Below are 11,858 nucleotides of genomic sequence, written 5' to 3'. Positions count from 1 at the left end.
ATCCATTTAGGTTGAAAAACTAGAAGATTTGCATAACTCACTTGGTGGCAAAACTCATCTGATGTGATCTCAGTTGGTGGCAAAATCAAACTTGGATTTAAGTGAGGCCATTTATAGCCTTCATCCCTCTTAGTATCACAATTCACACATTTCAGCGCAGAAATATTAACACATCTGATTACAGGGTGCCACACTAGATCTTATTGGATTACATAGGATATGGTATATGTATGATATTATCTTTATAAAATTAAAAGAAAATTGAGAATTCTGAAACACATCTGTCTCAAGGTCTTAGAGAAGGGATTATACAGCTTGTACTCTTAAACTTCAAATTGGATAGTACTTAATTATGTATTTTACTAACTGGTATTAAAAAATGTTGAATCCTTTTGTGAGAGAATGGGTTTACAAAGTACACACTGCTTAGGGGAAGAGAAATTGGGAAAACAAACCTTGCTGACATTACAATCTCTTTAGATCCAAGCATGGAGACCAATGTAGGGGACTCCAAAATAATGGATTTTGAGGGCAGGAAGGTTAGTACTCTTATGAAAGAAAAAGTCATACAGACCAACAGGTTAAATTAATCAGCAGTTGTTTCACTCTAGTAAATATAGAATTATGTCAAAACTGTTAAATCGTTTTGCCCAGTTAACAAGGAACAGCTTGAACACTTAATGTCATTAATTCTAACTGTACATTTTCCACATTTTAGCTTTTCTGAAATTGGCATATATCTTACAATTGATGTAATCTTAAAATGGACTCTGATCAGGTAGAAGGGATGATGTGTTATTGCTTGAGTGTGCTCGACCTTGGCTGTTGTTTCTAACAGCATGATGGGAAAACTGAAACCCTCAATGTCTCAATCATAAACTATCTAGGGACCTTAATAAGATGGTGTCTTAGTTCACTCAGGCTGCTATAACAAAAATACTGTAGGCTGGGTGGCATATAAGCAACAGAAACTTACTCCTCAGAGTTCTGGAGGCTGGGAAGTCCACGATCAAGGCAAGGGCAGATTTGGTGCTTGGTGAAAATCATATTCCTGATTCACAGATGGCTGCCTTCTTGCTGTGTCTTCACATGGTGGAAGAGGCAAGGGAGCTATCTGAGGCCTATTTTCTAAGGGCACTAATTGTATTTATGAGGGTGTCACCCTCATGAACTACTCACTTCCCAAAGTCCCCACCTCCAAATATCATCACATTAGGGATTTGGTTTCAGTATATGAATTTTGGGCAGACACAAACATTCAGTCTATAGAAGAAGGTCTTAATTGTTACCTGAAACCTTCCATTGTCAGTATCAGTTAAGATCAAGAAAGCCCAAGTATCAAAACTTGCAGGATGTCAGCAACTTCAAAGAAAACCCCAAAGACAATATTGGGACATATTTTAAAAGTATCACTAGTTTTCTGGATGGCATAGAGGGTGATATTTTATGAGAAAACAGAGCTCTCTATGACTCTTTGTGGGAAGTGATCCAAAAGACTAAGATCTGGTGAAGAAGTTTTGGAGTTCGTTTACCAATTCATTTTTTATTCTCTTTTCCTTCTTATGAGTGCAAAATAGTGAGGTATGAAAAGCATATATAATATTTTGCATATTTTTCAACAAGTATAAATTAAGATTTCTAGTTATAAGAAAGCATTGTCAGTTTAATTGGCTGATTAAAAAGCTCTACATGGGGCCTCCCTGGTGGCGCAGTGGTTGAGAGTCCGCCTGCCGATGCAGGGGACACGGGTTCGTGCCCCGATCCCGGAGGATCCCACATGCCGCGGAGCGGCTGGGCCCGCGAGCCATGGCCGCGGGGCCTGTGTGTCTGGAGCCTGTGCTCCGCAACGGGAGAGGCCACAGCAGTGAGAGGCCCGCGTACAGCAAAAAAAAAAAAAAAAAAAAAAAAAAAAAAAAGCTCTACATGAACCAGGGGTACATCTTAAAATTGATAACATCTCAGATTTGATGAAACACTATTCTCCTTTACAGAAAAAGGCTAAAAGGACTTGGGGGTAGAGGGATGACTGTGCAAAAGGCAAAGGTTCCAATCTCAGATTATACTTCTTCTACTCTGCTTTTTTTCTGAGCCCAGGTTCATCTTTCCCTTTGGCCTTTTCCTGGTACTCTGCTGCTAATGCTTAAATGGAGTATCCACTTCATTAATTTCCAGCATTTCCAGCACATAAACCTTTGAGTACAGGTCAAAGACTGGACTTTTGGCCACAAGCAACTTAGGTGGATGTTTTTCTCAATGATGGCATATGCCCAGAAAGGTTAGGCTTTATTTTCATGAATCCTAACCTAATGCAAAATAAACTTTGAATTTATATTCCTTGAGTTTATCCAGCCTACATGATTTTTCTCTTAAATTCTTCTTATTAAAGAAGAGTATGAGACCATTTATCTGTAAAAGTTTTTGATGTGCAAAATTGTATATCTACAGGTTGCAAAAAATGCACATGCAATAGAAATTTTGTCAGATTTTCAGCTTTTAGCCAAAACACATTAAATGTCATGATTCATTTTGTATTTAATCTTCCTAGAATGTCACAGTGACTAGGACACTGGTTTTCAGATTCTTTTAACTTGACTTGTATTAGTCTGAATAAAACTGTATCCATTGAGGCCAGTTCAGATGTGCTAACACGATGAAAAGAAACACAAATCTTAATTCCAAAAATATTAGAAAGTAAAGTCTTTGTGGATATTTTCTGTAAGTATTTTTGATGTTGCTATAAAGCATATTTTGTAAGTAAAAACTATCTATAGTCTAATGGCTAAGTGAATATGCTAAGAGCCAGACTATCTGAGCGTGAATTCCAATTCTGCCACTTTTTAACTGATTTTAGCAAGGTACTTATTTTCAATGTTCCAGGGTTTTTTTATGTGTAAAATGGAGGATGCTAAGATGTTATTACTATTTTATAGTGTTGTTGTGAAGGTCAAGTTGAAGCCATACATGTAAGCCACTTAGAACAGTGCCTGTTACATAATTAATAATCAATAAATTTTTATTACTGCTATTAATTTTTAAAATCTCTTTTATATATTGCTTTCCCTCATAGTGGCAGTTTTTTCTCAAATTTCTTTCCCTTGGGTCTTTCAAACCTCTAGCTTACTTCATTATGACACTTTCTTCCAGGTCACTTGTTTTCTTATTTTCTCCTAAATGTAGCTCTGTTCTTTCTTATATAAACCAACTTAGATTTTGTAGGCACAATTCTCCATGCATTATTTCAGGTAGCCTAATAAAAGTCTGGAGTCCAGTAAAATCTGGAGAAGGTAAATAAAGTATCTTTCTAAGAAAGAAAAGTGACTGGTACAGGAGTATGAGGTTGGGAGGAGGGGAGACTGTTATTTCTTATATTTTATATTGTGTCCATTCTGATGTGTTCTTGTGGGAATTTTTTCAATTCTATTTGTAAAAGTTGTATAAATATATAAAATAGACCATGAAGTCATTTGGCCTCCCAGCCAACAATGGAAAATATATGCTGACAGTTATTTTTAACAATTGATGGAATGAAATTTAATGGGTCAAGTCTGGACCGGAAGGCAGGGTGTGTTACTGATTTCTCACTGAGGCTGCCAAAGCACTCTTCTTTCTTCTGGAGTACAGTGGGGTAACACATTTAGAAATGACCTACAGGAACCCTTTGAAGGTTCATTGCCCTAAAGTTAATTTCAGTACTTTAAGAATATGACAAAAATATTTATAGTATATATTTTAGTAATATACTATACCCTATATACAGTGGTGTGCTGGTAATATACTATACCCTATATACAATGGTGTTCTGGTAAATGTTTCACTGCTATACCCCTACACCCATCTTCTCCCCCACCCAAAAAAGCAACAACCTGTTTTGCCATACTTTCTGGTTTCCATGGTATAAATACTTCCATTGTGACCAATTTCAAAGTACCAATGTGACATCACTGAGAAGATTTGGGAAGAGATAGTAGGATACCGTTATAGGATATTTCCACCACAAATATCTAACAAATGTAAGTAACCTCAAGAACATAGATAATAGGAAAATTTGTTAAAGCAACTCAGAAGTGGTGAGTTTTAAGTATTTACTGTCTCTGATTTTGATGTAATGTATTTAATTTTAAGTTTATGTGATTAAATTTTTGATAATGGCTATGTTTAGTGACTGACTTTCAAACTTCCTGAAAATTAAATAATTGATGCTTATAAGCCCATAAGAGCTGGCTTTAAGCACAGTACTTCTGTATATATGTTATTTGATGTTGCCCCTTATAACATAATAACATAGGTTAAAATATTGAAGCTTAATCTCATGTGATGTCCCTCCCTCCCTCCCTCCCTCCCTCCTTCCTTCCCTCCCTCCCTCCCTTCCTTCCTTTCTTCCCTCCTTCCTTCTTTCCTTCTTTCAGTTTTTTGCCAATTTGCTGCACATGTCAAGGACTTAAATGGGCAGAAATCACTTTGGACAAATGATCAAGTTACTCATTTATGGTGTTTACATGGGGACTGAAACAAGGTTATATTTCATTAGAATTTTATAATATGCACTTTCATTATATATCATGACATATGTACATATCTGCCAATGTATCTAGATACAGTAGAAGATCTATCTTTGTTTCTATGAGAACCATGTTGAATGCTATGGAAAGAATCAAGAAAGGCGAGTCACTAAAAAAGCTCTCTAGGTATGAGCAAGAGCTGTGAAAGACAGAGATACGGAATACCAGCTGACAGTTTCTGTATCTGATTATACTGCTAGCTGCTGTTTTAAGTTGGACCACTTTAAAGAAATAAAACTGGAAATTTTAGATAATGAACTTCTGAATGTGGAAAATACTAATCTGTTGATTTCTAATCAAAGCAAATATCCATATATAAAGAAAGGCAAACAAATGTGTTTTTATGTTAAAATAAATTTTAATTTAATTATTTCTAATGACTACTTGCTTGAACCTTTTCTTTTTTTCTTTTTTTGCCATTAACTGACGAACTACTGCTCCAAACCCAGTGAATAATATGGCTTCAACTATATTTATACTTATCATTTCCAAAATTTATAAATGGAGATTAAGAATGCTGTAAGCCAACCAGATAATTAATAGCTTTAGATGTTTCTCTTCATACTTTAAAATCTGACTAAATTCAACAGAAAAAAAAAATGTAGCTAGTTCACCTTTTTTGTTGAAATTATTACACAATTTATTTATTTTAGAATCAATCTGCTAATTCCTGACAGTTCTTGTTTACATCTTGTTATGTAGTCCAGGCATAGTAGGTACTTCTAAGGGGAAAAAAAATCCAAATTCTCTTTATCACAAAAGTCTTTGTCATGAATGTGACTTTATAGATGCTTCTAAGGGGTGTGTGTGTGTGTGTGTGTGTGTGAGTGCACGCACAAAATAATTATTAAGGGATTTTTGTTTAAAAATTAATATTAAATTTGTTACAGTCACAAAATTTTAAATTTAGTTCTTTGTTAAGTTGTAAATCAATTTATAGAGTTATAAAACAAGAATAATTTAATAATACCTTAAAGAGATCTATAATTAATGATTGGTGCTATTAAAACTTAAAGACTAGTAAATATTTTAAACTAAATTTTCATTTAACTAGTCAAATACACTTTTAAAGTAATTTGATTTTTTGATCAACATTCAAATGCTCAAGTAGTACATTTACTTATTAAAATTATTAAAATGGTTATTTGTAAGTTCCATTAAATATACAATACTTTTCATTAGTATTTCACTTGCATTTTAACTTTAAATCACAAGTTGAAATCAATTATTCAGCAACACATTAAATTGAAATCACAAGTCTGTTCTTCTAATAGGACAAATTCTCTGGAACACTACAAATTATAGAAAGTAAAAACCCAGATAGCTTAACACAAAGATATTAACACCACATGCTTGATTCTCTTAGGCTTTTCTATGCTTAATTTAAAAATCTCCCTGGGTTTAAAGAGTCTTATTTGTTAAATAAACAATTTTATTATCCTAAGCAATTTGGAGGATACCTTCTTAGCTGGTTATGATTGTGCAATGACCAGAAGCATTTGACAGAATATTCACTGGCCTCTTTTTCATGACATTTATGGAACATCATAAGCCCTATTTATAATCTCTCATATTTAGAGCCATAGCCCTATAGCCCCAGAGGTCTGTTTTCCAGGGCTACTCGTGGAAATCTGAAATTCCCACCTATGATGCTATATTAATTGATTGGTCTTTGCATTTCTTTGGCTCTTAATATTTAAATGCCTCCTTTGCAAGCTAAAAAGACCTTAAATATTTTGGAGATCTTACATTCATTTCATATTCATTTTATCTGTTTGGGGCCATACAACTTTTGCAAATATAATAATGATATATGATTAAATTTTGAACATCTCTCATGGCTTTAACTATTTGGCCAAGTCTTCCAAGATCTTTCTACTGTCAGAAAAGCATTTGAGGCTTCCTGTTAGTTTAAACAAGATCATAGTGGTGATTCTATGACTTTACCACCAGAAGAGTGGAACGGATGTATGCTGAAGAGAATTCATTGGTGCTGTCTGTTCAATCCTCTATTTTTGGATAATGTCTTCTCTATGAAGAAAGTATGCCTATGACATGAGAATATAAAGAGCCCTTGTAAAAATTTTAAACTTCTTTAATTATAAATCCTGTCAAGTTGGACTATAACCTCCCTCAAACCCTTGGTCTCCTGGGTCCCTTAAAAAAAAAGTATCATTGATTTCTCATGAAAATATATGGATCATAAACACAGTGGGCACATAGATCAAAGATGTTGCAGCAGCAGCTGTAGTATAAACATCATATGTCTTCAGGATGGGCTACGACATACCACCATGGGCAGAGGGGGTTGCGGGTGTGAAAAGGAGGAGAGGCAAGTCAGGGAACGGTCTAAATGTAGCATTATTTCAATCCCACCTTCATATGTTTCTGTATTTTGATGGAAAATGATTAGAATGTAATATGTTTTTTGCGTTTGAGTGCTGCACCCTGCATATTATTAGAAAATTTACTACATACGTCATAAATCAAATGGCAATCATAAAATCTCAAAATACACCCATAAATCTTAAAAATGCTTTTCTGAGATGAGACTTGGTGTGGGCTAGTCAACTTTTCACAATACCAGACAAGGAGGCATTGGGCCCACCAGTAAATCTGTTCAAAAAAGTCATGTCAGAAACTACCAGTCCACTGAATTTTTTTTTAATCTAGATTTCAAGCAGTTACACTTCCCTTTGTGGCTATCCTTGCCTGCTACAAAAGTTGTCCTATTAATTGCTCAGTGTCTTGAAATCATTTTCTAAGTAAAATGTGATCTTCTCATGGGGACAACTTGTATACCCTGAGACCACGTTTGTATGCATAAGTTGAAATACAAAGTTGAGAATTTTAAGTCAAATGCTTTCAACCTTTGCTTGCAGCAAATCAGTCTTTGGATTTGAATTATCATGGTTCCAATTATAACTTGGAAAATAGTTTCACTTGAAATCAGCTTTTAAAATACTCGAGTCAGTAACAATTAGCTTTGAAGGACATGCACCTTTTTTTTTAACCAATGTTTTCACTCTATAGTTGTTTTTTGGTTGTTAACATCTGTGTTAACATCCACTCATCTGATGGATGGGGCACAGCTGTAGGTATTAGCTCAGGAAAGAGGATGCTGATCTAGATTAGAATGTATGTTTCCTTGTACAAAGAAAGTGAAATGCTAAGTGAACATGAGTCCATTACTCAAGTCTAAATTCACGTCACCAGAAGATCTTATTGATGAGTTTCAAACAGATGCAGGGCTTAAGACAAAGGCAGGAATAAAAGATAAATGCTGGAATGTGTGTGTGTGTGTGTGTGTGCGCAACTTGTTAGGTTTTATGCTGATAAAAGCTAAAAGTCAGGTGAAACTCTTAACATTAAAATTACTTTGATGTTACTTTGAAAAACATATCAGTTTTCCGTCATTTGGCAAGCAAATTTTTTCCTGGGTAATCTCTCCTTTTCTTCCCTTCACTATGTATTTTTCTAAATCAGTACCACTCCAAACTGATATTATCTATTTATTTAACAGTTCAATCAATGAATGTATTTATGCATATTCATAATGCAGGCCACGGTTTTAATAGTGATTTCCTGGACTGTATATTCAATGTTTTATATAGCCTTTCTAAGGATCACAAAATTATTTGAGAAATTTGGTAATTGGAAGAGATCTGTATTATCAAAGTGAGGAATTGAGCAAACTGTAAAAATTACTGTGACAATTAGGGACAGAAAAAGAAAGGGAGGAGAATACTTCTACCCTAATTCAGATTCCAGGCAAGAGGAATTGTCATTTATAGAACTACCTGGAAAATTACTTTTATACTTTAATTCTTTCAAATAGTATAAGCTTTGGCCTCATTGATAGTTCATACTACATACATATAAATTACGATCAAATCCAGGAAGTACACATTTTAGTAAAAGTGACTTTTTGTGATAGAAAGCCTTGTATTCTGTAGTTTTCATCTTTTTTTAAAAAATTCAACTTTCTTTTATGGTTACCACTGAATCCAGTTGTCTGCTGTGGTTTGAATACATGCAATGAGTACTTAACTCTGTGGTTCTACTCAAGTGTGAAATTAATAATGGTGCTGGTTTGTTGTGTGGCCTCTGACTCACTTCCCACAATTCGAGGAGGTGTCAGAATTATGGCTTCTATTAATATTTCTTTGTGAGGGATTTGCACACCAATCAGATTTGCTCCCAGAGAGAATCAGAAGTACAGTAATAATATTTGTTGTTCTTCATTTCAAACCTAAGAAGGCACACCGGTCTCACCTTGTCAAGTCATTTCAAACCACCCACTGATCTGAACTTGTTCAACTTGATATCTCTGAGCATCTGCCGTGATTGTGGCTAAAGTGGTCAAGAGCTGAAAAACAAAATAGAGTCCCTGAAAGATACTTCACTCAGATGAAAATCAACTTCCAGAGAAAATGTTTTCCATTTCCCAAGAAGCACAGCTAACATCATATTTACTGTGACTCATTTACTGCAGGGGAACATTTCCTCATGGATTCAGTCCTGAAGGTAGGTCAGTGACATTGATAGTAAATGCATTACAGCAAACCATAAGTATCCTTTTGTGTCCAAAAAATAGAGGCTTTTATTTAAATATCATGTAAGAGATGTCTAAATTCTGCTGAAAAGAGTTTACAACGACTGAGTAAACTTAACACAACAGGAGTAAGGAATAATATTATTCCTAAAGAAAATTTTTGTCCATAGGACTTGTTTTACTTAAAAAAAAATCCTCTCACCTGTGGTATCCTTTGAAGTAGAGAAATACAGCTCAACAAGTCTACTTACCACAATTGTGGCAGGTTTTTATTGTTGTTGTTTTTGTTTTAGCTTATGTTTCCCCAGTGAGAGGGATTTCAGTAGGTTTGACTATTAAATCAGTTCAATACAGAGCTCTTCTTCTACTGACAGAGAAGCATTTTGATTGAAGATCTCTTTCAACCTTGAAAAGGTCAGTTAAATTTTACCCCAGCCAATGGTTTTATTGTCTGAGTTGCCTTGAACTGTGTTTCAAATAATAGGGCCTCTGCTCTGCTTTTAAATTTAGTACTTTCTAGAGTGTGTTGCTTTTGTTTCTCCTAAAAGGAAGGGCACTGGAGGCATTTTTTTAAAAAGTAAATACATAAATACAAAACAAACTTTAACCATTGTTAGTATTATTTTTACCCCATGAGAGACATACTTTTCAGTTCTTTATGAAAAGAAAAATTTTTGTTGGGAAAAAGCTTGACGCTTTAATTTTTACACAGAATTCAGCTGGGTCAGGGTACCAATGCTTTGTAATCGATAAAGGGGATATGATATCTAAGATATGCATTTTTAGCTAAATCTATATTCTCTGCTTCCTAAATGGGCATTTCACTGCATATGTTAATGCTACCAATAGTAGCATAAAACCCCTTCTTCCTCCTCTATCTTCCCTAATCTCTCCTGAATGCAATCACCTGAAATTCCACCACTGAAGGCTTTATTTCTGCCTTTAGATGTTTTCAGTGTCACCATAATTTTCCAAATCTTTGTTGAAAAGAAAATTTCTCAGGGAAAGGAAATATTTTAAAAAGTCATCAGTCATTTTTACCTATGTCAGAATTAACTTTGGTTCCATTCCTGAGATTGGATGTTGATCAAGGAAGGAAAACCACACGTACTGTACTGGAGATTGGAAAAGGTAGAGGATGTAACTTAGGGTACAAAAATCAACACCTCATTAGTAATTTTAATTGATTGCAACCAGGAATCTTAAGGCTTTTATAGGATTGGCATATAACTTGAATGTTTACATAGAAAAAAGATTTCCTCATGCCCAGGTTGCAGACTAGGCTTAGAACATGGTTTTTCTTAATCAAAAGTTGTGTTGGTGGCACTAAAACAGAAACTTCAAATTATTAATACCTGCTATTATTTTCCAGTAACATATGTCCCCCAGTCAGTTAGTGGTAAGTCTCCTGCTTTCACAGGGAGATCCTATGAAGACTGAGCCCTGTTCCATGTAGCTGACTCTAGTTGGAAAGGTCTAGGAGGTCTGCCAAGGGTAGAAACAAAATAACTTGAAGGTATTCTCATGACATTTCTGATTGCCGGTGGTACTTGGATCTCTTCTCTACTTTTCTCTCTTCTCTCTCTGGATGATCTCATACATTTTCATTCCTTAAATACTATATTGTGCTGATGATTTCAAAATTAATATCTCAGCCAAGACGTCTCCTTTGATCTCCGAACTCACATATACAGACATGCCCACTAATCAGTATTTCCACATGAACATAACTAAGCATGAGCTACTGATTCCTACTTCCACTCAACCTTGGTCTTCCATCCCTTTTGTTGGGGAGGGAGAGACAAAACCAATACATGCATTAACGTTCACCCATTTCCTCTAAGGGTCAGTCCTGGTTCCCTACTTTCCTCACTCCCGTCTCCACCATCTAATCCTTCAGGAAATGCTATTCAATCAAAGAGCCCTACTTTTCCCTGTCATCACCATGATTGCCCCAATTGAGGCTGCCATCATCACGCATCAGAGATGCTTTTGTGGCCTTTAACTAGCTTTCCCACTTCCACTCCGGTTTCCCTTAAAATCTAATCTTCACAAGGCAACCAGAAAAGTGTTTTTTTTTTGTTTTTGTTTCTTTTAAGTTAAATTAGATCATGACCTCTGCTGTACTTGGAATAGGTGTGAAACTCTCTCATTGCACTTGGAATAAAATTTTTACCTTAGTTTTCAAGCCTCTGCATTATCTGGCCACTGCCTCTTTCTCCAACTTCATCTTCTGCCAAACCCCCTCACACTTACTCCTCTGGCCTCACTGGCTTTTATTTCTGGTTTCTTGGACTTTCTGTTTTCTCTCCCTCAGGAAACTGGCACGTGTTCACTCTGTTTGGAATGTATTTCTTCCCACTTTTGGAATGGTGGTTCTTTTTTTCTCACCTTTTAGATCTGAGTAGATGTCATTTATTCCCAGAAGTCCTGGCTGACCCTACCCATTGTCTACACATTACTATCTACCCAAGAACAATGCTTATTTCCTTTACTATGCTTTCCACTAGGCAACAAATTACAGGAGGTCAGAGAAGATGTTTGTCTTATTCATTGCTGTCATCCAGTGTTCGCCATGCAGCCTGGCACTTACCTAATATTTGGGTATTGAATGAAACGAATTCTCACTTTGTCTTGATTCTTCAGTTGCTGCAACCATCCTGAAACCTGTCTGCTTGCTTCTTTTTATTTTTTAGAACCTCTGCTGTTTCTCATTTATTTTCCTTACTTCTTTCTAAGTATCT

The sequence above is a fragment of the Mesoplodon densirostris genome, chromosome 17, assembly GCF_025265405.1.
Source record: "Mesoplodon densirostris isolate mMesDen1 chromosome 17, mMesDen1 primary haplotype, whole genome shotgun sequence".
Lineage (NCBI taxonomy): Eukaryota > Metazoa > Chordata > Mammalia > Artiodactyla > Ziphiidae > Mesoplodon > Mesoplodon densirostris.
Note: the sequence above shows the minus strand (reverse complement) of the source record.